Genomic DNA, 23,659 nt, shown 5'->3' on the forward strand with positions numbered 1-23,659 from the left:
ATTCATTGAATTTAGGTGAATAAGGAGGACCAGTTTTATTTTGATGCAAAGATTTGTACATCGGTAGCAGTAATTTGTACACGATCAGCATCGCACAAGATGGTTGTATAAGCAGTACAATATTTCTGTCTTTCAAATCTGAGAATTCAGCTGTACTTAGTAATTTAAGCTATGAATATGTTGTGCTAATTCTAAAAGAGGGACATACCTTCCAGGTTTGAGAAGTGAAGCCAATGCAAAACTGCCATAAACCTTCATTCTTTCTAATGACCAGACGGGGATGACTCCTCTGGTTCGTTTTCTATGACACAGCAAGCCTTTACCTCCCTTGATACATGCCCTCATTAAACATTTTTCTTTTGCATTTGCAGGCTCAGTCACTAGTTTGAAGTCTTGTTGAATACAACATGACTTTTAGCTTTAACTGTAACATGTGGGCCTACTTTGTTCAAGTTATAATCCACCCCTCGCTCATGAGTCGGTTTATAAAAAGCTGTGACGGTGATGACAAAAATTACTTGAGGTTTCAAAGATGCGACTTTGCAAACCAATAGGTAACGTCACGTTGGCTGCTGCTGCTCTTTGTATTCAATCTGTGGTCTCGCTGGACTTTTTTAAGATCATATTTCTATCATTCGTGAGTGTAAACCACTCAGTATGTTGTGACTAAAAGAGGAGCCACGGTGCTGCATTTGAGTGCATTGACTGTTACAGTTAAGCTTGTGGTGAATTGCGCACCGTGTTTTGTGTGCGTTTCATCTGTATGGTTTATTATATATGCCATATGCCTCTCTTTTTGCTCAGTGCCATTGCTCTCGACTTTCTTAAAAACAATCTGCGGTGGGATGAAACGGAAAAGAAAATTATCTTCTCATCTGAGAAACTGAAACCATATATAATATACCAATATAAGACATCGGTACACTATCAGAGGATTTTCTGTCAGTGATGGTGTTACTGCAGTTCAGACTGCAGCTCCATGTTCAGTCCACTACTGCGCATTTATATCTTACACCTTGGTTCAAGCCTTGTGCACCAGAGGCCTCCTCCAGATACCGAGTCACTGTGCATCTGTGTGTTCCTCCCTCTCATCTCTAGAGGTGAGCTCTAGGTTGCTCCACATATTAGTTTGCTTCCCACTTAATGAGGCAGTGGAGCGTGAAGGTCCAAGCAATCCTAAACGCTGCGTTCATTAAACCAATGGTGCTTAATGATGACGGCAAAGGCGCCCGCGACCCGTCAGCTCCTACTGAGGGCGACCATTAGCGTTAGAGCCAGCCAGCTGGGGGGAGACAGTGGCACGGAGGGAGGGAGCTGTCAACTGTCAACACCAGTGTCACAAGGACGTGTTGGCTTCAGTAAATGGCTGCAGCAGAGTCTGTGAACGATGCTGAAACACTGAGAAGTCTTTAGATGATGCTGAAAGTTGGGGGATGCATAAAGCTACAGTTAAAGAAAATGTGAATTTTGCCAATGTGGCATTCTTGATTGAAGTGCTTGTAATTTGTGCTTGTAATTTGGAGCAGGGTTGAACCAAAGGCCTCCTACAGATACAGAGTCGCTATGTTAAGTTTAAAGCTGGTAATTTTCAAGGCTGAAAAATACATTTAAATGCTGGTAAAACTGGAATAAGTGTTTGTTTTTTTTTATAATTTAAACCCAGGTTGTTTTCCATAACTAACAACGATGAGATATGTTATAATTTCAACAGCAAAACCTCACTGGCATGTGTTGCGTAACATAATCAAGCACTACGTGTTACTCTGGATGTTTTACAGATAACATCTGTGAATTCTGGCTAGACGCTGAGCCTGAAATTAAAGTACCGGTAAAAAGAATATGGTTTTTAACTTGATTTAGGATCAGGATCATACAACCCACATGGTTGTATGATCTTGGAATGTTTACCCAAAGCGCACTTTGTAAAGATTTAGACTGGAAGTTTTCAGACTGTATTGAGCAAACACAAATCTTTGGTGCCCACCTCTGAATTGTAGTGATCAAATGTGCTATGTGGTTGAAGATATGCACGACGGTTGTGTTGTATCTAAATTGACTGGCATGCAAGGTACTAATTATAGTTATATAAGTTTAGTACAAGTGTTTTTTACAAGCATATATTTAATTAAAGGGGTACTAATTACCAGAGTATGTTTTGCACGATGCTTTAAAGAACACCCCCATCAAACAGTAAGGCGACATGAGCTGTAAACCGGGGTATCTTTTTTTTGTTTTTAACAAAAGAGCTCTTTCTTTTCTGCCGTCATGTTCACTAAACCTCTTAATGTTAGCTAGCTCCATTATTACCACAATCAGCTAAAAAACACCAACTCACACAGGTACATAATCTGTTAAATATTCATCGCTGCAGTACGACAAACATTGACTAATTGCATTAGCACTGATGTTGAGCAAAAATATAGCTGCAAAAACAAACTTGGTGAATACAGAACATTGTAACAGGGACTCAGTCAGACGAGACAAGTGAGCAATCGGAAAAGCTTTGATTTTTGCCTTTGTTCAATCACGTCCTTTGCAATGTTTGCTTTTTCTCAACTGTATAAAAAAATACACTTACAGCAGCATACCAACCTAACAAATGTAGTCTTTTTCTTGGCCTATATCATAAGACAACATCAAGACTGATATTTATAGAAGCTTTAGCAATAATAGCACCTCATGTCAACCAATACAAGTTGCTATTTGTCCGATATATTGATGTCTTTCCCACGGCCCTCTAAAATAACTTGTGACAACCAGCCAATCAGACAAAATACTGATGACTGATAATAAACTTAAGACAAAGTTTATTGCAAAACTAGTGTGTTCAACCCCAAATCTTTTGCGGATGCAATACATGATAAAAGTATTGGACCACATCTTCAAAGTTGGGTGTTTTCACTTCCGTCACTACAAATGTATAAAATAAAGCACCTAGCCATGTAGTCTGTCTTTTGAGGAATGAATAGTTCTCAAGAAATCACTGATTTTTTTGCATTTTACTATAATAGGATGCCACAGACGAGAAGTTACTGAGCGACGTGGCGTGTAAGGGTCGCCAACGCTCGGCTGACTCAATAACTGGAGAGCTCCAAATCTCCTCTGGCATTAACATCAGCACAAAGACTACGCTGGGAGCTTCATGGCGTAGGTTTGCATGGTTGATCAGCTCCTGTAGGTGTAGGTGGTCCAGTACATTCATCCATGAGGTTTCACACAGTCAACTGGTCAAACTGAAGCTCGAAACAGGAACTAAAACAAAACAGGATGTCAGTGATAAATCTGATAATTGTGAAAAACTGGACCAGATTCGGATAACCAGTCTCTCTCTCTGGATTAATTTTGATATTATGTGCAGTTGACTTTTATGGGCTCTCAGCCAGTGAACAGAATTATTTACTAGTCCATGTGTTGGGAAATTTAGGGGGAAGGCCAAGGAAGAGCTAATAACATTTTTGAGTGACTTGAGGTATAGTGTGAGATATGGCATGGGTCTCGGTGGAGAAGCACAACATTTGAGCAGCCTTCTAGTTATTGACAGCTGAGCTTGACGGTGCATCCCACCACTGTCTTACTTAAAAGATTATAATAATTCTAATAGTAACTTCTTGCAGTAATGTTATGTGTATTATATGTTTGCTGGCAGTGTGTGAGATCATTTGCTGCCCTGTCGATCAAATCAGATACAGCAGTGTCCATTTTGGAGCATTTCAGTAGTTAATATCTTCAACGGGTTATATTTTTTTATTTTGTGCTTATTTAAACAACAAGTCACGCCTAAACATAACTACTTTACACATGAGAGTCGCTTGAAAAATCTTTCTAGGACACTTATCTTTTTTTTTAAAAGCCTTGAGCCTTTTGTGTTTTTTGTGAAAATGTAATTATTGTAATAAGGCACTTTCTACTTTGTTTACATTCATGATCTGTCTGCCTTATTACTGCATTTGTCCTTTCTTACTGCTCCAGACAGAAGTTTAATGCTGAAGTACTCCATCAAAGGTACTTCATGAGGTATTTAACAAAAGGCTTCTGGCAAAAAGAAGTCCACTGCTCAGTCCAAAGCTCTGTTCTGCCTTTTGCTTAAAAGTGTGTGCGGCCACTTCAGCACATCAATGATGCAGGCATGCTCACGCGCACGCACACGTACGTGCACACGCGCACACACACAGGCTGCCAGTGATTTCCATGTGGCCCTCAGAGGACACACTAATGTATCCAAATATATTTACAACAGATGTTGCATTTTATTTTTCATGATAAAAACCCATTTCAGAAAATTTACTTCATAATGGGCAAAGCAAGTTTTTCTCTCTCCCTCTCATATTTTTGTCTTCTCTTGAGGTCCCTCCTATTAACAGTGAGGGAAGTGCACCACCTAATGGCTGCAAATGTCTCTTTTGCCAAACTTGCACATTCCAGCATAGAGAATTGAATGATTCATTAATTGTGAGACGGCGTCAGAATAATTTCAGCAGATCAATTCATTGTTTCAATGCTTCAATATTTAAAAGCTCAAAATAGCATTGCACATGTTTTTCCATGAAAGCAGCTGCAGAATAATTTCTTTATTGAAGAACGCAGCTTTTACTAATTGTTCATAAAGCAAACGCCATCATTTTAAAAGGGTATTCTCAAAATCGTTCTGTTTTCTACACTTAACTAAGTTTAAATTGAACAAATTCAAAGTTTTGTTTTGTATGCCGTCACTTTTTTGGTGTTAATGCAAATATTATGTCTCTTTACAATGAAAATAAAATGAAAATTGGTAGACTATGAGGGGTCTGTAGAGCTGGAAGCAAAGCAATGGGTACAACTGTGGAGGATAAAGGGGGGAGCAGGGGACCTGAGAGGTCTTGAGCAGAAGAAGAGGAGGAGATGAGGAGGATTAGGTGAGGAAGAGGACAAGAGCGCTCTCCCTCTCAGCCAGCCGGATGGGGAGAAAAAGAGTGACGAGAGAGAAGGCAGGAGGAGGAGGCGAGGGCGTAGCAAAATAGCTGGAGAGACTGTAAGTGTGTGTGCGAGGGCTAAGTGAGGCCTTTATAAATGAAAGCAGATGCCTGGCATTATGAACTTGTCGGGTCGCAGATGGGGATGGCGGTGATGGAGCACTTGACTCCCCGGATGGTTATCACTCACTCTCCTCCTGCCTCTCAGCTGCCTTCCTCATGAGTGTAAGAGGGAGAAACAAAAAGAGACGGCAAGAATATCCACAGAGTGAAAGAAATAAGAGGACAAGAAGGTGGACTTCTGCACTAAGTGATTAGTGGCCTTCTTTAAATAAAGGCCATGAATACACTATAAAGAGAAAAGCTTCAAGTCTTTTTTTCCCCCCCCTCCTTCCTCTTTTTCCTCTTTTGATTGATCTTCGTGTCGGTGTGCGGTGATTGATTGGATTGCCTGCGGAACATCATCCCGCTAACTAGTCTCTCCAAGAAGGGTGTTTGTCACTGCCATTGATCTTCTTGTAAATGAAATGTTCCATTTCCAGTGCATTTTATTGTTAAATGCAGTTCATTAGCTACTCTGAGATTTATGGCCGTGTCTCCTCTCTTGGGCTAGAAAAAGAAGAGCTTTGAAAGGGGCGGGAGTGGAAGGGGAGAAGGGTAGAGACAAGTGTTGATGGTATAGAGCTGCTGTGGACTTGATAGATATAGCCCAAGTTTGCCAAGAGATGAGAGATAATGATGGGAAACTGTGCTTCCTGATATAGTGTAGTTACTCTGCTTGTCATCACTGTAGGAACTTCCACGCTGCCCTTTATCAGTACTGTAAGCCCTAACACATGAGTTCTTGGCATCATACCTTACATTTCCTAATGTTATCGGCCTTTTTTCTTTCCACTGGAAAAGATGATGAGATGGAATTCTATTTTTAATTATTCAGTTGTGTAGTTCTTAAACCAGTGTGGGTGGACATGTTTTGGACTTAAAAGCCTCCACATTTGACTACTGCCCAGTTCACAAAACATTACACTAAGCTGTGGGGACAACAGGGCCCTACTCTGCAGCCTGGGTGAGGTTACTAGATTCCTTGATTTCGTCATCATATGGGTCTTTTTAAGCCCTGTCCTGGGACCATTTTGTATCAAGGAACCCTACTAGGAAATATGCCATGATAAAAACCTGATTCATTGAGGGGTGGTTGGTTTGGACATTTCTCTGAGATACCTTGGGAATGCCACAATAATCCCCTGTTGAAGAGCTGGAGTGAGTGAGCAGGTACACTGAGGTCTGTGCAGCCCCTCTTAGACTGCCGTCCCATGACCTGGACCCAGATAAATGGTAGAAAGTTGCTGATGCCTGCGCTGTTCTTTGCTGGGGTCTTGTTACTGCTCTCCTCAAATCCCAGAAGAGAGCCATATTGGCAGAACACTGCATATGAAAGTAACAATCTTCTTTTGAGTCAGTAGTGAGTGAAATGATGCAGATGAAGCATGAAAGTCTTTGTCCATGGACCCCGAGGCCCTACAAGGATTAATTTCTGCCTTTTTAAACTATTGGAAAAAAACCTCAGTGAAGTGCTTTTGCATTTGAGTAGCCCTAAAATATGTGATTAGTAGCCCGCTTGTTCAGATCCCCTGACCAGTTTCAAATATCTGAGCAGAGAAAGTAAATGAGCAACTCTCCACACTCCCTCAGCAATTATCGCACATGTGCCCTTGTTCAAGGCACTTACACAAAAGCTCAAGGCTCCACTTACTTCAGTGGAGGAGCTGAGTGGCCAGCAGCAGAGAACTGTGGTTGTACTGGGCAGCTCCCATTGGCATCTCTAAAAATGCTAGTCTTTACTGGTCAGGAAAGGCCAACTGTGCTCAAAGCAACATTTGTTCGTAAGTAATCCGCCTGTCTTACCTGTGTAAATCACATAATTGGGCTACAGCACAGAGCACAGTGTTGTTTTCTGCTGAAAAAGGAAGCTTTTACATGCGCTTCACTCCAAACTGTAAACTTGTGATTTGACATAGCCTTGCCTCTGGTTAATCACTGCTTGTTAAGGAGTTTCTGGCACATTAAAGAGCCACACCACTGTTTGCCTGTCAAACGGTGTAAGAGCAGTGCAATTACAAAAGCAAACTTTACTCACACTCCTGGCTCTTAATGAAAAAGAGCTGTGTGTGTGTGTGTGTCTGTCTTCTGTAGATACATACATTTATGCACAAACTGCTGATGCTCTGACTCAAGTCTCCTTGCTGTTACATAAAAATGTGACCCAGGAGGTTCTAGATATTTGTATGCTCAGCTTAAATTTAATGCAACATTATCATACAGTTGTCAGTGTACTAAAGAATGTGCATGTGTGACTCCCTGCTTACTGTCACCAGTACTCTTAGAGGAAGAGTACTGGGGTGTGTGTGTCCCACTCGCCCCTGTGGGGTGGTCTTTTGTCCTTTGGCAGCTTGAGGGCCCTGCGCAGTATCTTTGCTGCTCCTGGGACAGAGTTCTGGAGTTCCTGGGATCTGCTGGACCCACTTGCCCAGTTTCATATCTTCTCTAAGCTACTCTCTCAGCCCCTGGTATTCCTAGAGCTTCTCTGGGTTTCTTCTTCTTTGTCCACCACTACTATGTCCGGTTGGTTAGTCAACACCAGCTTGTCCATCTGGATCTGGAAGTCTCACAGGTTCTTAGCTTTGTCATTCTCAACCACCAGAGGGGGCATATCCCATTTTCACCTTTTTTCCATGATAAAAAGACGAATGGCCACAAACTCCTGTTTATGAACAACTAGTGCATGTCGACAGTTGGTGCTCCTTACATGTGTTGCAACATATAAATATGTTTCCTTACGTTAGAGCGCATGTTGGGACTGCTGTGTTGCACTGAGAATATAACCCCCCCCCCAACCCAACAGCATGTAAATTGCACACATGTGCTATATATAATGCTTTTGTTGGATTTAATGAACCCATTGTCTGCCATATTGGAGGGCTCTCGACAGCTGCCTGTTTCCAAAGCCCTGAAGTTAAATCACAACTTTTGGGTCCTGTTTCAGTAAGAGAACCGCATTTTAAAATTTCACCAACTGGTAATAATTCAAATAACACAACCGCATTGGAATGGGGCCTTACTGGGCATTTTGTCCTGCTGTTCTATTCATATATTTATGTACATGAGTAATGGTGGTTTTAAAAAAGCATTGCTTATTCAATGTTTCTGTTTTTAGCTCCTGTTTACACAACCCATTTCCCATAAGTCTAAATGACACAGAAGCCACAGCTGTGCAGTAAATATTAATGGTAGCTGGGTTTTTCTTTTATTTTTTATGTATGCTAAAAACTGCATTAGTAGTTGTGGATGAAGGTAAATAAAAATACACCAGGAGAGTTGCACCAGGACTTCAGCGATATAGGTGGTCACAATGTTAAACTTGAGACATGAAGGTTTAGAAGAGCAGGGACTGTACAAAGTCCATTTTAAGACAGACGTGGAGTTTTGTTGTTGTTTTTGTTATTTGTTATTCACTGCCTCTGTATATTTTTTTATGTCTAGTTGTCAATCACCATCTTGGTCCTTTGAAATCAGATTTGACTAATGAGAGGTGGGATCAGACTGAGGGACACCACTGATTTGCCAATCACTAGGTAAGCTCACCCTAAAAGATTTTGTTCTATTTCGACACTAATTGGAACCATAAGAACATCATGTTGTCTTAATTGAAGCATCAATTTAGTGATTAAACTGCAGCATACTGTTTACTGAGGTCATGGTTCAATAGAGCAGAGAGGTCATTTTTTTCATGTACATCTTTAGGTCTTATGCAACCAGATGAGTCACCACCTCCTGGACTTTAGTAAGAACCCTGAAACTATGTCCATCTTTCATGTACAGTTTGTGGTATAATGAAATATTCATCTTTTTTTCCCCTGTAGAACGCTTAAGACTTAAAGTGGGCTTTGATTACAATCATTATGTTTTAGCTAATTAATTGATTAAATAGGATTCCAGTAAGACTGTTTTATATAAAACCACAGTAACTACCAGGTCAAGTACGTACTCCTTACTACTTTCAGCAGTGTCACCTTCTTTTAAAATTTTAATTGACTGAAAATAAAGGCTCAATTTTGCCTTTTTAATAGGTGTCATTATACACAGTGGGGTAGTCTCTCTTTGCAAGTTGACACCACTAAGGTTAGCCTGGCATTTTCAGTAGATGTGGTACTTTTTGATGGTGGTTGAGAAAACCAGAGGGACTTACAGATCAACCGAAATGGGAACACTACATAATTGTAAGAACAGAACCTCTTTGGAATTGCAATTTCTGCAAAAGGAAGAGCAGCACTGGTTACCGTATATGCATGCAGCTTATACGACTGTCTCTGAAGTAGAGATGAGCAGAGTAAGTCAAAGAACTCTGAAGCTGCAGGGGAAACAGATTGGGATACTGCCATGAAACCCAGGAGACATTATAGATTATATGCATACATTTCCTGAAGCAAAGCTGCTAACAAGCTTTGGAGCCAATACTTTATTCATTACCTTTTCCCCCCTTTTAGCTCAGTAAAAAGAAACTATCTGGATCTTTTGGTAAATATCTTGTTCTCTTCACAATTTTTTATCCTGCCTTTCCCACTATACTTACCCGCCTGTTACCGGTAATTAATGCACCATGGGACTGTGTTCATCATTCACGTCAAACCATAAAGAAAACAACTACTAGTAAATTTACTGTTACACCTTATTATCGCCTCATGTTGTCACCTCAACAACAGCGGTAACCCACAAGATTAATGTTTTGTTTAGGCTTGTGTAACTACATACTAGTTTTGATTGCTGCCATTTTTCTGCACTGCAGTTAAATCTGAGTGAGAATGATTGTCTTTTTTGCTCGCCCTGCGATAGACTAGCAGGTCAAATAGTATGATATGCTTTGTGACATGTGCTGGCGTGTGTGTGTGATGTTCCAGTCCTCTGATCAGAAAACAAGGAAAGTAAACAGCTGAAAAAGATGACTATTCTGTTAACTTGCTGCAGCACAAGCAGTAAAAATTTGAATTACACAGCACAGGTAGTCCGGGTCTGTGGATGCTCTGCCGATTTCAGTGAGTGGAAGAAGTTTAGGTTAGATATTTGAGGGCTTTGACAAATTCGCAAATTTTTGTTGCACATTAACATTTAAGAAAGTATAAATAATTAGTTAAAAACATCTAGCATTTCTAATACTGATTGGTAAGGGTGACAGTGTTTAATCATTTAGTCCTCTAGTGGTGCAGATCTGTGTCCATTTTCCATGATTTGAAACAGTTTTGCCTTACAGTGCAGATCTGCAGCCTTATAGAAACTGTCAAAGGTTCGATTGTGCATGATTGGACCATTTGTGTCAGTTCACTTTCAGCCCTAGTGAGCTAATGTCTTTGTCACTTTGGAAACTGTTGAAGAAATATCAGAGGCATCTTTTCACACAGTGGTTGTGGATGACACCCATCCCACAGAAGTTAGACTCTAATGCCTTTCCTGCATTTCCTCCAGTGTGGACTTTATTTTGGGTCATTTACCCCAACCAAAAAAAGTCTCTGCTGCTTTGTCATGTAGTTGCCATGCTCCCTTTTAGCTACAGCAAATGCTGTAATTGATGATGATCAAATAAAGATGTTTCAGACACATAAATATGACACACAGAACCTTGCTAGAGATTGCCAGACAGGGCTGCAAGATTGGAAATGTCAGACGCAGCTGGATTGCACATTAAAGGACTTTATCCTGTCAGCTCCTCTGTACAAAGTTCATATAATGGTTGATTTTACCCATGTGAATATAGTACTGATAATTGTCTGGTGCATTAATAGTGAGACAGTAGGAGAGCCTGGCTGTGCAGACTATTCAGCTGAGTGACACAAAGGACATCTAAAACAGTTCTCATGTTGGACAAACAGAAGCAGACACAAGGAACTGCAGATGCACGCAAAAGCAGCTGCATTTCTCATATGGACACAAATTGGACTCTGCAGTATAGAATCAAATATTGTGAGGATACAGAATGAAAGAAACCTCAACAGATTTGTTTCAATATCTCTAACCTAAATGTGTCACAGAATCTGCTGAGTGAATGTTCAGGGGAAGAGGAAGACTTGGAGACCTTGGAGAGGCAGCAGTCCTGTGTTTGCTAGTGCTGCTCTTTATACTAAAGCTGTTGATTGCAGTAAGCAACTTTGGCAGGAAACAGATGTCCAGCATTTAAGTTATTTAATTTTTTTGAGGTAATAAACGACATGAAACACTCCTGCAGTTTAGTTTCAGTTTATATTTACCAGGTTTTATCAGTAAACATGAGATGAATATGACGTTTTTCAGCTAGGATAGCGTTACATTACACATTTTTACTAGAACTAACAATCCGGTTCATGCAAACTATTTAAAATTCCTTCCCTTTTGTTCATCATATTGTCTGGAGCAGTCCGTTATTGGGCATTACACTGGCAAAGAAGCACTGAGGCCAAAGCCACTGAATCAGTTTTATCTTCATTAACGGAAATCTTGCTGGTGGTGTCTACAACTCCACTTCCTCCCCGATAACAAATGAGCACACACCGTCACAGTCTAAACCTGCTACCGGTGGCGACGCCAGGAACCCGAGTTGTTTCTCATCCATATTCAATCCCTCTGAATTGGGGATGGTGACATATGGTTGGTACTCGCGCTACATCTCCCCCTCCTCTGTACAAGAGATACAAATTCAGAATTGGATTTAACACTTCAATTCCCCACTGACCAGCAAGGCTGACACAATTACTATGCTGGATATGCCCCACACACACACACACACACACACACACTTGCAAACACACACAGACGGGTGTAATCCAATTAGACCACAGCAGTGTTTGTACTGGTGTGTGAGCTGCGGGATGTGTGAGAAAGCCGGTTTGCTAGAAATTCATATTGCAAAAGTTTTTGTGATGTCTGTGTTATAAATACAAGAAATTTTAATTAGGCTTGAACATGATATTCTTACAAAATTGAATCATTAGGTGATTCATTTCTGCTTTTCAGCAATTTGAACTGCTGAAGTATCACTGAGCAAGACTGCCTGCTGGTTGCAGGGTCAGGTACGAGGACCCAAATCTGACCTCTGACCTTTCTCTCGCTTGCATATAAATATTAAAAAGTGAAACGGATCAAATATTTTATGTTTGATCAGCCTCTCACCTCATCCATCCATCCATCCTAATTCAAGGTCATGGACTGTGAGGGGTCCTAGAGTCTATCCTGGTTGTCATAGGGCGAGAGATAAGTCACACTGGTGATGAGCAATTGGCTGGTAGCACAGGGGTAGCACAAAAAGACAATCATTCGCACTCATGTTTAGTCTGCCGTATCATTTTCCGTGACCTAATAGGCTAATAAAGACCTAAATTGAGGTTTTGTCAAATTTCTGCTGTTTCTCAGTTACAAGTTGTCCTGATGTGTTGCTCTCTGGTTTTATGGCATTAGCGGGACATGTCTGTTGCTTCCAACTCGTGTTGGGGTGTGTGCCCTGGTGTGGTAAAATCCATAAAATGTCCTTGTTGCATGTGTTGGGAAGAGGCATAGTATTTAGGACAAGGGTGTCCAACCCCAGGTCTCAAGGGCCAGTGTCCTGCAGGTTTTAGATGTGTCCTTGATCCAACACAGCTAATTTAAATGGCTAAATTACCTCCTCAACATGTCTTGAGGTTCTCCGGAGGCCTGGTAATGAACTAATCATTTGATTCAGGTGTGTTGATCTAGGGTGAGATCTAAAACCTGCAGGACACCGGCCTTTGAGGCCTGGAGTTCCCCACCCCTGATTTAGTCCCTTAAATCTAACCAGCAAATGATGTTCAAAGTGAAAAGCGAATAGAAATGAAATAAATCAGTAAGTGGGGAAAAGCATGTACAAAACACGGAAGTCAGAACTGGATGCAGGCGTCACAGTTTTGTTAGTCTATTGGCTAATAAACCTGTGACTTATACCACCACCACCACCCCTTTCCTCCCATTGCAGACATGGTAGGTCAATCAGCCAGCGCATCAAGGCTCAGGGGTGATGTCTGACAAAGTTACAGTATGTGATCTCCCAAAATGTGTTGTTTTGATACCTGTGAATATATGGTAATATAAGTCATTTATGTCATTCTGCCTTTTCTTCATTCCCAAAATACGTTTTAAAAACACTCTGTGTGACTTGACCATTCTTTACTGTAGTTATGCTGTGAACCTGAAGACGGTGGTTCATGTTTAAGTGGTATGAATGAGGATTCATGTAGGCATCTTCATTAATATTAACTGTATAACTAGTGTTGCATACCAAATCCCAAATTGTGCGCAGTGATATTGTTCAACATGTTTACGTGGCCCACAGAAGATGCTTTAGCAATCGTAAGCTGCTCTTGTTTGAGAGTACACTCATTTCAACACACACCGTGTACCAAAGGGTAGCGATGCATTTCAATAGTTGCTGACATTAGAGCTCAACCTTTAGTGCTCTCCAACAATACCTAGTATCTACAGCATTGCATTGTGGGATATTTAAGCCAGTGTAACATCCAGTGCTTTCATACTCCAGTTTTCTCCAAAATATAATATTCTAGGTGTGTTATACTTGGTATATTTAGTTTTTGAGTTGAAGAAAAATCTTCCTCAATATTATAGTGTAATAACTCACAAGTGAGCAAAAAAATGTGGAAGATAACATAGTTTTATGAATATCAAATAGACTTCTCTGATGAAGAAACCTGCTGTTCTTCACCTCTGAAAACACAGCCACGCTCTCAGATATCCCCTCACAGGTAATCGATGGGAGGGTCAATATTGTCTTTGAGTTGATCTTTGGAAGTTAAGGTCATGAGACAACAGCTAACAGGGATCCCAAGAAAAACACACACAGAGAATGTGCTGATTTAGGGGACTTTATAGTCTCTGCTGTTTATACTCTGTTCAGTTCATCTCCTGTTAATCCCCATGGTGGCAATTGGTTTACAGGAGAATAGAGCACCAAATCTACCAGCAAAGTGCATTTTGACAAACCTCCCATTGCGCACACAGTTTAATAGCTGACGCTAGATGATCTATATCCAGCATGCTGCTCGTCCAACTCCTGAGTTCAGTTCCCTGCTGAGTGATAAAAACCACGCTTAATTCCTGTCTTAAAAGTCACTGTGGAGCATCGGCGAGGACGCCGTTAAGAAAATCTGCCACCGAGGCATCAGCTTAAGTTTCACAACATTACATCACCTGTCTAATTGATCCGCTTGCTTGAGCTCATTTCATACCTGCATGGAAGTGCTGATGAAGGGGGTCTGGTTTCTCCCCCCTGGCTGCGTGTGTGCGTGCGTGCATGCGTGTGTGCAGGGCGGCAGGTATTAGCCCTGACAGATCGCACTGTTAATTGCTAATTGTGTTTCTCATTAGGCGCAGGGGTGACAGGTGTTGTTAGAGTGTTGTGAGTTCTTTCGGCGCTCTCCCATGAATTGCACTCGCTCCCTGCGCACCACATTGCCGATCCGCTCACTAATGGTTCCCCCGAGAACTCCCATCAGCCCCTGGGCTCGGTGCAGCGAGGGGTCGGCTTTAGATACTGTGTAGCAGCAACAGCCGCATTGGGAAGTCTCCTAACAGAGGGCTTTGTGAACTAGCACTTCCTTTTCTAACAATCTGAATATTACTGTGCACATATATATTATTGTATATATTACAGTAACCTTAGTGCATTTTTTTTCCTTATTTAATTAATAAATGAACAAGAAAGGTATCCTAATCAGACCGTTTTTGCAGATTTTGCAGAATATTTTGGTGGGCTGGGTTGGGGCTTTAGATTCAGAATAACAAAATAGCAGAGCGTGTGAAGTGTTCCTGGTCTTATTCAGGTTGAATTTCAGATCATGTTATCGCTTTCGATTTTTCACTTATTTGATTTCTAAAGTGCTGCTGCTTGAATGTTAAGTCAAACTACTTTAGTGGGACGAGAGCATGAGTGACAAAGAGAATCAGGGTCACATCCTCGCCCTGTCTACTTAAGCTTGAGACATGTTTGACGTCCTTAAGACCACATTTACTTCCACAGTACAAGACAGAGAGGATGCTTATGTGATGCATGTTAAATGTGTGGCATTCATATTTAAAACTACACTCAGCCAGTTGAGCTGAGCAGGTCAGTAATTCCACAACTGAGTCATGTACTCACTGGGGACAATGAAATATGAAAATGTGTGCTGTTTTATTGGATGTGGTAATTGCATCTTGGGCCATCAGTGAGGACACAAATTGTGTCTTGGTGAAGGCCTGATATGTATTTTGAGGAAGGATAATGGGCTTCTGCCTCATTTTTGTTAGATTCCTAACGAAAACATTTGCACTTGCTATGCACTCATTTCTACACTCATCACGGGGGAAAAAAAGACTATTTGGTGCAAAATGAATAAACACTGAGCGGGTTAGATGCATAATTTCTTTGTGAAATCAGAGCCACAAAAATTTGATCTCTTGCTTTTCTTCATTTTGTTTATGTTTTGTTAGATTATTTCAGCAGGGCAGGACACAATTTGCACAATTGAAACGAGAGAGTCCTGGACCATAATTACAAAAAATAAAATAATAATAATAAAAATAAACTTCATGTGCATTGAAACTGTTACTCCTGCTGGCCTCCTTCCCGTTTGAGCTCTTGGGCAAAGATAACATGTCATTTGCGGTATACTCTGTGTGTGTGCGCGTGCTGGTTTGGTAAAATCCATAAAACGTGGTCGTGTTTGTGCTACTGCAACCGTACACATCAGTAAGTCAACAGAAATCATACTGATGTACTGAGCGAAACCTGAGCGATGGTGTTGCCAAACACGGCACTCCAATGGAAACAGATGATTGCGTTCCTGAAAAGAAGAGTCGGAGGAATTCTTTTGCGTGGATTTTGGCTCTTTAAAGTCCAACAACAGAGTAGCATGCACTGCAAACTGTGTTTCCATAAAGGCAGGAAACAAGACATGCTGCTAGTAAGCACGGTTGAAAATGTCAGATTTAAGTGGCTGACTTAAATAATTGACCCCTGTTAGCAACTCCACTTTCCCAGCTATACACGGAGTGTAGACGGATAGTTGAACAGCTGTTTTGTGGACCTGTGGTCAAGTCTCGCATGTGAGTCATATACAAACCTCAGTGTCCACTTCATCAAGATGTTACTGAACTTATGCCTTTTCAAGGCACAGGTATTTATTACAGGTGAGAGAATTTTCAAAGGATGCCTTATTAATTTTAACATTGATTAAGCGCATACTTACTACCATTTTTTTCCTTTTTAAAAAAAAAAAAAAAAAAAAAAATTCTATAACTCCTCAGCCTAAATCCTTCAAACATACACGTGACAATCATATAGGGTTCTGTAGGCCCATTTAAAATATGTGTGTGGGAATAATGGGCACAGTGTACTTTTATAAGTCACACCAAATTATTTTTGTGGTCCATTGGCTTTGGGTTCAAATGTGTTGAATACAAGCCAATAGCTTTAATGGAGAGTGCTGTTAGAATCAGAGGCCTGATGTTTGTTTGACACTTAAACTGAGATCATTTCTAAGCTGAGAAAAGGTTAAAGCTGTTGTTTATTGTGCTGCATAATTACATTGCATTCATTTATTTATTTATGCTATATCTTGTGTTTGAGGGCTATTCTAATGCTACTGTGAATTAATTTTAAGTGGCAACAAATCCGATGAAAAGATCGGCTGAAAAAGTAAGTAGTACTCTTACTTTTACTTTTTCACTTCCCTACCTTGCTTGTGTCAGTGTGTCTAACTTCTTCTTGGTCTTTAGAAACGGGAACTTGATGCAGCTGTTTGGGTGTGGAGTAAAACATGTTTAAAGGATGTAAAGATGAGAGGTTTATAGGTTCCACAGCTCTGTTGTTATTACTCATATTGGTACATTTTAAAATTTCCAAAGTTGTTTTAATCTAATTTCGGGCTTCGTTTTACTTTTACATTTTTGTATTTGTGCTTTGGTAAACTTCACCTGCATGTAATAGATATTTAGCTCTGGGGATTGATTATTTATTTATTATTGCTGCACAGATCCCTGTGTACCTGCTTGGCATGCTGCTTTTTCTCTGTAGAGCTTTGTTGTCACTGGCTACTAATTACAGCCTGAGGACTATGCCTCTGGATGGCCAAGTCTGAGTGAGGCGTGTCCCCATGGTTTCACCTGCCTGTCCCTCATTGCTTCTATTAGCTTACTGTTAGCTCCACTTGGCAGCCATTATTAGCCTGGGTATTAACGTCTAGCTGACTCACTGTGATACCTAGATAAGTGCCTGTCACAGCACCCACGTGCATGTTCATTGTTCTTTAGACCTCGGGGGGATTTACTGCAGCTTGGAGCGCTAATAATAATAATTACCCCTCTGAAGACTGTTGGGTCCCTGCCCGTGCAGCCATGTTTACAGTCAACTCCATCTGGGTCTGTGAGCACTTATAAGGCTTTGCTCAGGGGATTTATTGTGAGTAAGTCCTGATCTATGCACCGATGTTGGCCTGTAAAACTAAATAATGACAGTCGAAGTTATCCCATGCCGATTAAGGTGAGGAAACACTGGTGTTGTGAAAACTAAAAATCATATGTGTGTGAAATTACCAGAGTCCTGTCTCCCTGATGCATTCTCTTAATCTTAGCAGACTTTGTGACGGACAGAGTTCATCGACGAAATGTTTTACCACACACATTTTTTTTTTTCTTTCTTTCTTTTTTCAAAAGTAAATTAAACTTTCAAAAAGAAATGCCCTTTACTCAAAGCCATATCAAACATGAACCCCTGTTGGAACTCATATAGTGGTTGAAAAGGCTTGAATTTTTTCCGAGGTATACCAAGAATATTTTTATTGTGTCTTTATCTGTGGGGATGTCTGCACCTGTACAAAACTATACATTTTGTTTGTGTTCTTCTGTAACACTTGAAGATTCTGACTGGTCTGAATGAAATGTTTTATTTTATATCCCCGTGTTATTTATTTAAAATTCTACTGTCAATTTAACATGTTTACTACCTTAATATTAACGTTCTGCACCTCTCATTAATCGCTCACCTTCACGTTGCCACTCCTACCTGCATTCTGAGCTCCTCCTCTGTTACTCTCATTTTACCATCTGCTCGCTCCTATCCATGAGCTCACTCAGCCCTAAAAAGTATATAAAGTCAAATCGGTGATTAAGACCAAATATTAAACATTATTTGATGAAATTGAAGTTCCAGATCACCCACATGAGATACTCCACTGGCTGTCTATGCAAATAATTTCTTCTGCTGCTGCTTCTTAAGTTTAAAATAAAGCGTTTCTGAATTTTAAATGCGGTCAGTGGTGTTCATGTTCATAACCCTTAAAAATTACAAAAACGAAATCTTCATCGTCACAGTTCTCTTTCCGTCTCCTCAGTTCGTTAACTCGCACTCTCCCTTTTGACCTTTGCTAATGTGTCTGTTTCACATGGCTTTCGCTCCACATTTCATCTCTTACACACACACACACACACACACACACACACACACACACACACACACACACACACACACACACACACTCTCTCACTCACCTGCCAGCTCCCAGTTGGAGGTGACTTGCGATCTCTGGAGATCTTTTTATTTTCCAGCGCACACAGCAGATCTGTCCAGTGCCAATTAGCTTTTTATCAACGCTAACAACTTCACCAACAACCTGTACACTGGGTGACTGATTGACAAGCTGCCAAGCTTTGTTTTTACAGTGAAATCAAGTGGAGAGAATAAAAAAAAATGTCCCAGTTGATTAAATTACGTCTTTCGAGCATGGCCTATTAATAATAATCTCTGTGCCTTCACACTTTTTATTTCAAATCTAAGGACATATGTTCCCCTGTGGTTTTCTTGAGGCTTGAAATTAAGTAGAAACTGAGGTAGAGATGTAAAGATGAAAGGTTTTCTGCCTAATCGGTCTAAAACTTTATTTATAAGACTCACGACCAATAAGTGAGCCGCATCAGTATCCTGTTGTCTGTGTTTGTGAGCAGTTCATGCTTACCCTCCATGAATGAGCTACATTGGCCAAAATGCTGTCTTGGAAAAACAAACAAACATGTAGTTTATGTATTTACAGTATTTTGCAATAGTCTTGAGCTGCTTTTCATATTTGGTTTCCAAGGAGCCAGATTGTCTTGCATTTATTTATTTATTATTAATTGTGTTTTTAATGGGCTTGAGGTAGTTCTCCAGGCTTTCTGAAGGTCTTTCATTTTGACATTGGTTGCTTTTTCACTCATTTTCAACTTGGCAAAGAACCCATTTTAAATGGTGTCTTCAGGCTGTTTGTTACTGACAGCGTTTCGGAAAAACACAGTTTGTTCCCATTTATTCAGGTAACTCTACAAAAAGTGGCAAGGATGCAAGGTACAGAATTCTATACTATATGTTTGAGTCGTGACTTTACTTTGGGTTACAAAGTTTGACTTTGTTTATGCTTTATATGTTTTCCCTGTGAATTGAATTTTAGACCCAAATATTCCCTCAATTATTTTGCACTCCGTTGATTTTAAAAGTAGTAAAGTTCCAATGGCAGGAAGTTTGCTGTGTAATATGTTACTTTCACTTCCTGATCTTCTTCTCTGTAATTTGTAGAAAATGTGTGCCTAACTGTTGACATTAAGAATGCAATCATTTGTTTTTCAGTGAGTGTTTTAGAGTAGTTTGTCTGTACAGCTGCATTATAAATTATGTTTTGTAAGCCAAAGCAAAAAAACAAAAATAAAAATGAAGCTCTAAAGGGGAAGGAGTGACGAGAGCGGGATGAATATATCGCAGGGTTTTTGCATTTGAGCAGTAAAATCAGTGACTTTGCAGAGTGAAATTCTGATGTCTTTGTATTTTTTGTGGACTCATACTGTAATATGTGTGGGATATATCTAGGAGCTGGTCCATGGCTGGAAATGACTGTTGAATACACGAAGGAGAAAGAAAAGCAACTAGACTTATTTAAGTTTCTTAAAGACCCTTTACTTCACATCTGAGGAGCTCCTTCAGTTCAGTGGAGAGTCCCAGGTATTTAAGCCCTTGCAGGAGTTTTTCCTTAAGAGGGTCACTGACCTACTATTGATCATGTGCCTCATCACATGATCCAAGGTGTGAAAAAGGGTGTGGGTCATTAGCTCCGTCCCAATTTGTAGGCCGCATCCTTCAGAGGACCTGGCCTTCGCGGTCTATGTGGGCCGGGTCCTTTGAAGACCCAGAAGGCCGGAAGTGCGAGGCTGTGAAGTGGGACAGTCTAGCCTTCAGATTTGCGTCACCGCTGTCTCGGTGGAGTTTAATAAACTCCGCCATCTGCTCCTTGTTATCTAAAATATAACAGGACACTGGTGTAAATTCTCGACCATCTAATCAGTTTTCTGTTTGGCGTTTATTCAGCTGTGTGAAAACTATAACTTTAATCTCAGCCAAACCAATTTACTCAGGAACAAACAAAACACTAAGTGACTTATATATCATGTTTTACCTGAATAGTGAAAGACGACGTGGGTTTGAAAATGATTCCGGGAGTCCGGCGTTCTCACCGGCTCTAGTGAGCCTCGACCTCCCAGTTAGCTATCGAGCTGGTGGGTAACAGACGTCTCCAAAAACATCAGAGCAGTCAAATAAGTGATGTCTTCATCAACAGAGCAGATATTTGAAGTTTACACGCCTACGTTCTTGCCTGAAAACATCTTAAAAGTTCATTTTTTGATCCAGAAAGAGTAATATTAAAACTAAGTAGCTGCTGCCATTGTTGGAGACTGGAATTGGCTATGCATTCTGGGATAGGTTGGGCCACGAAGGACACACCTGACCCATCCTTCAAATTCGGGGAAATGAAGGCCGCATTTGTCGGCCGCATTTGGAGCAGCCTTCGAATTGGGAGAGCCTTCGTCACCTGACTCCGACGTAATCGGCCTTCAAATACGACCTCCGAAGGATGCGGCCTATGAATTGGGACATATGTATAATCAGCAGAGGTTTTGGGTGAGGCCTTTGTGAGATCTTGTCTCATCCTATCATGTGACCTATTGAGATCAACTGACGCAAGATGTGAGTGGGCGTCTGAGACGTGATTGTGGGTGTCATCCTCTGTTCAAGGATGGTCCTTCACAGTGGACATGGATGGCTTATTTCACTGCTCTTTCAAACCATCGGTCTTCTCTGTACAGTTGAGTTACGTATTGAGTCTTGCAATTTCTAGAGCCACCTCAGGCTCTTCTAGAACTTGAGACTGACTTGAGACGTAGGCCTAGAGGCTGTCTTGTAACCACCAGTTGCTAGGAAAAATTCGTTAGTGTTGAAAAAAAAAAAAAGTCTTGATGCTTGCTTCCTCTGGCTGAGGAAGTCACTTGATGAGGGATAAATGTTTCTCCCACTAAAATGCTAAATGCAGAGAACAAGAGAATCAACTTTCCAGGATGTTAATGTAGCACTACAAAAGTGACATTTGCAGTGTGTCAGTTTTATATATTACATTAAACTTGCTCCTTACTTGTCAAGGCGCCAACTAACAACTCTACTCCCAGTCTGCTTGTCCTCGTTGTTTAACAGGCTCTACTTCCGTCGGTCACACTCTCGCTGTTGTAAATAATCTGACAGAGCTGACAGTGATTCAGAAACTATTTTCAGTTTCAGTTTATTAAATGATGCAGGATTTTTTTCACTATGCAGAGACTGTAACAGTGACGCTGACACTGATCCTTACATGATCGCCGCTGTCAACCCAGAGAAGGTTCACCACCCACTTAGTGAGCCGTCCTGGAGCCGTGGCTGGTGTGAATGCACCACTTCGATGATGGGATGTGACAGCAGATCCCTGAGCAAGCCTGAAGTGTCCACACACATCTTTATCCCTGTCATACGCATAAAAATGCAGCCACACTGCACCACTGGGCTCACATTGCTGCTTTTGTTCATGCTTATACTGTATCTTTGCTTGTGTGCCTTACTAAACGCTTGAGGTTTTTAGGATTAAATGAACTTGGCATATGTGTTGTGTGCTAATACAAGAGCAATTCTCAAATACCTGACATGGTGTATCTTTCCAACCGTATGTAAATGATTTAAGATGCAGTCACACAGGCCTTGAGACTGGTTGATGAACCTTGACAAACTGGTCGCAAGAAACAAATGTGTATTCTGCAACCAGTTTATGTGATTACTGGGTGTTGCCACGAAATTGGTGTGAAAGAGAGTGCTTCACCAAAAACCTTGTGATTTGCTTGCTAGCAGATTGCTAAAATCGCTCATATTTTGGATGAAAGATGCGGACTTCTCTGCAAACGCATGCTGTTTTTTTTTTTTTGGTTTTTGTTTGCAACCTGCTAGCAACCAAAGCAATTGCAAGGAGGTTTTCGGTGCAGCGCCATATACCTCATTGTTTCCAGTTTCACCAAGCAACTACCTGCAACCTTCATCAACTACTTGCCAGACGGTTGCGGAATACACAGTTTTCCCTAGTAACCAGTATATTAGTATTAGTATATTATATAGTAACCAGGGTATTATTGACCAGCCTACAGGCCTGCAGCCTATTTGGCAGTGACTATCAGAAATCAGTGGGGAACATATATTTCTCCATTACAACTAGTGGTTACCAGATGGTCACATATTGGTTTTTGGGGCTTTGCTAATTGGACTTTTGATGACTTTGATGACAGAACTTTAATTGGCAACAAAGCTCATTTTGTTACAGTCAGAGAGGAGAATTATCTTGTTAGACAGAAGTTGCGTGCTGGTTAGAGTGTATTGTAGGTGATTTACAGCCACGTTTTTATGATCACACCCAGTTTCAAAACACCAAGATGGTCTCAGTGCAAAACACTTAGTTTGAGGCCTTATAATGGACCTAACCAACAAATAACATAGACATAGTTAACAATGATATTAGACAATTTATTGGTCTATCCTTATTATATCATTGTGAACTGCAGCATATACATTTTCATTTATAAAATTTAAGATCAGGCTTAAACTGGGTTGGCTCATATTCACAGACATGTTCAACACTTCACAAGATCAGATGTTCGTCTTGAAGCAAAGCTTCTAGTAACCACCAGTGACAAAGCAACTTTAATATTTAGTAAGAATAGTTGTTTTTTTTTTTTAGGCAGCACAGAGCTGCTGGAACATATATGGATAAAACTTGCCAACAGGCACCACTGACTTCACGTAAATATGATGTTTAGGCTGTATGTCTGCTTTACCAGAACAAAAGGAAAAGAAAATTGCATATTGTTCTGTATTCTATTCACTGCTTTATTGCAGCTTTTGTTTTTAGTGCACAGACATAGACAGTCGACACTGTCAGACTCCATCTGTCATCAAAGGATGTCAAATGGAAAACGGCTGAATTCCAGTGTATCCTGGAACCATTTCCACCTCTTCCATTTGAGTGAACCTGGGCAGTGATTGTACCACGCCCACTCTTTACACTTAATTATTTAATTGTGGAATTTGGTTCAAAGTGTGTTAGGTGTGCTAACTAGTAATGTTGGGCACTGTATTAAAATACTCTAACAAGACAAGGTCACCTACAAAACTGGAGACTGTAGATGCATTTGCTTTAAAAATACAAAACACAAACTAACATGCAGTTAGCTTAGCTAGCATGATTTCCAGGATAGCTTGTTAGCTCAGAAGGTTGTTGATTTCTGTGTGCAATCAGATAAAGCCATGTCTTCAC

The 23,659-nt window shown here is 40.6% G+C and overlaps 1 long non-coding RNA gene across 2 annotated transcripts in view; it reads left to right on the plus strand.

The window, feature by feature from the left end:
* LOC120732879 overlaps positions 1–23,659 on the plus strand; it is a 51,244-nt gene that overhangs the window by 11,838 nt on the left and 15,747 nt on the right. Inside the window, exon 3 of one of the 2 annotated variants that reach the window (XR_005695697.1) lies at positions 8,490–8,581. The exons of the other annotated variant lie outside the window; for it this stretch is intronic. This is a non-coding gene — a long non-coding RNA (uncharacterized LOC120732879). The remainder of the gene's footprint in view (positions 1–8,489; positions 8,582–23,659) is intronic. 2 annotated transcript variants of the gene reach the window in all.

This window comes from Simochromis diagramma, unplaced genomic scaffold, assembly GCF_900408965.1.
Source record: "Simochromis diagramma unplaced genomic scaffold, fSimDia1.1 OVJJ01000361.1, whole genome shotgun sequence".
In the NCBI taxonomy this organism is placed as follows: Eukaryota; Metazoa; Chordata; class Actinopteri; order Cichliformes; family Cichlidae; genus Simochromis; species Simochromis diagramma.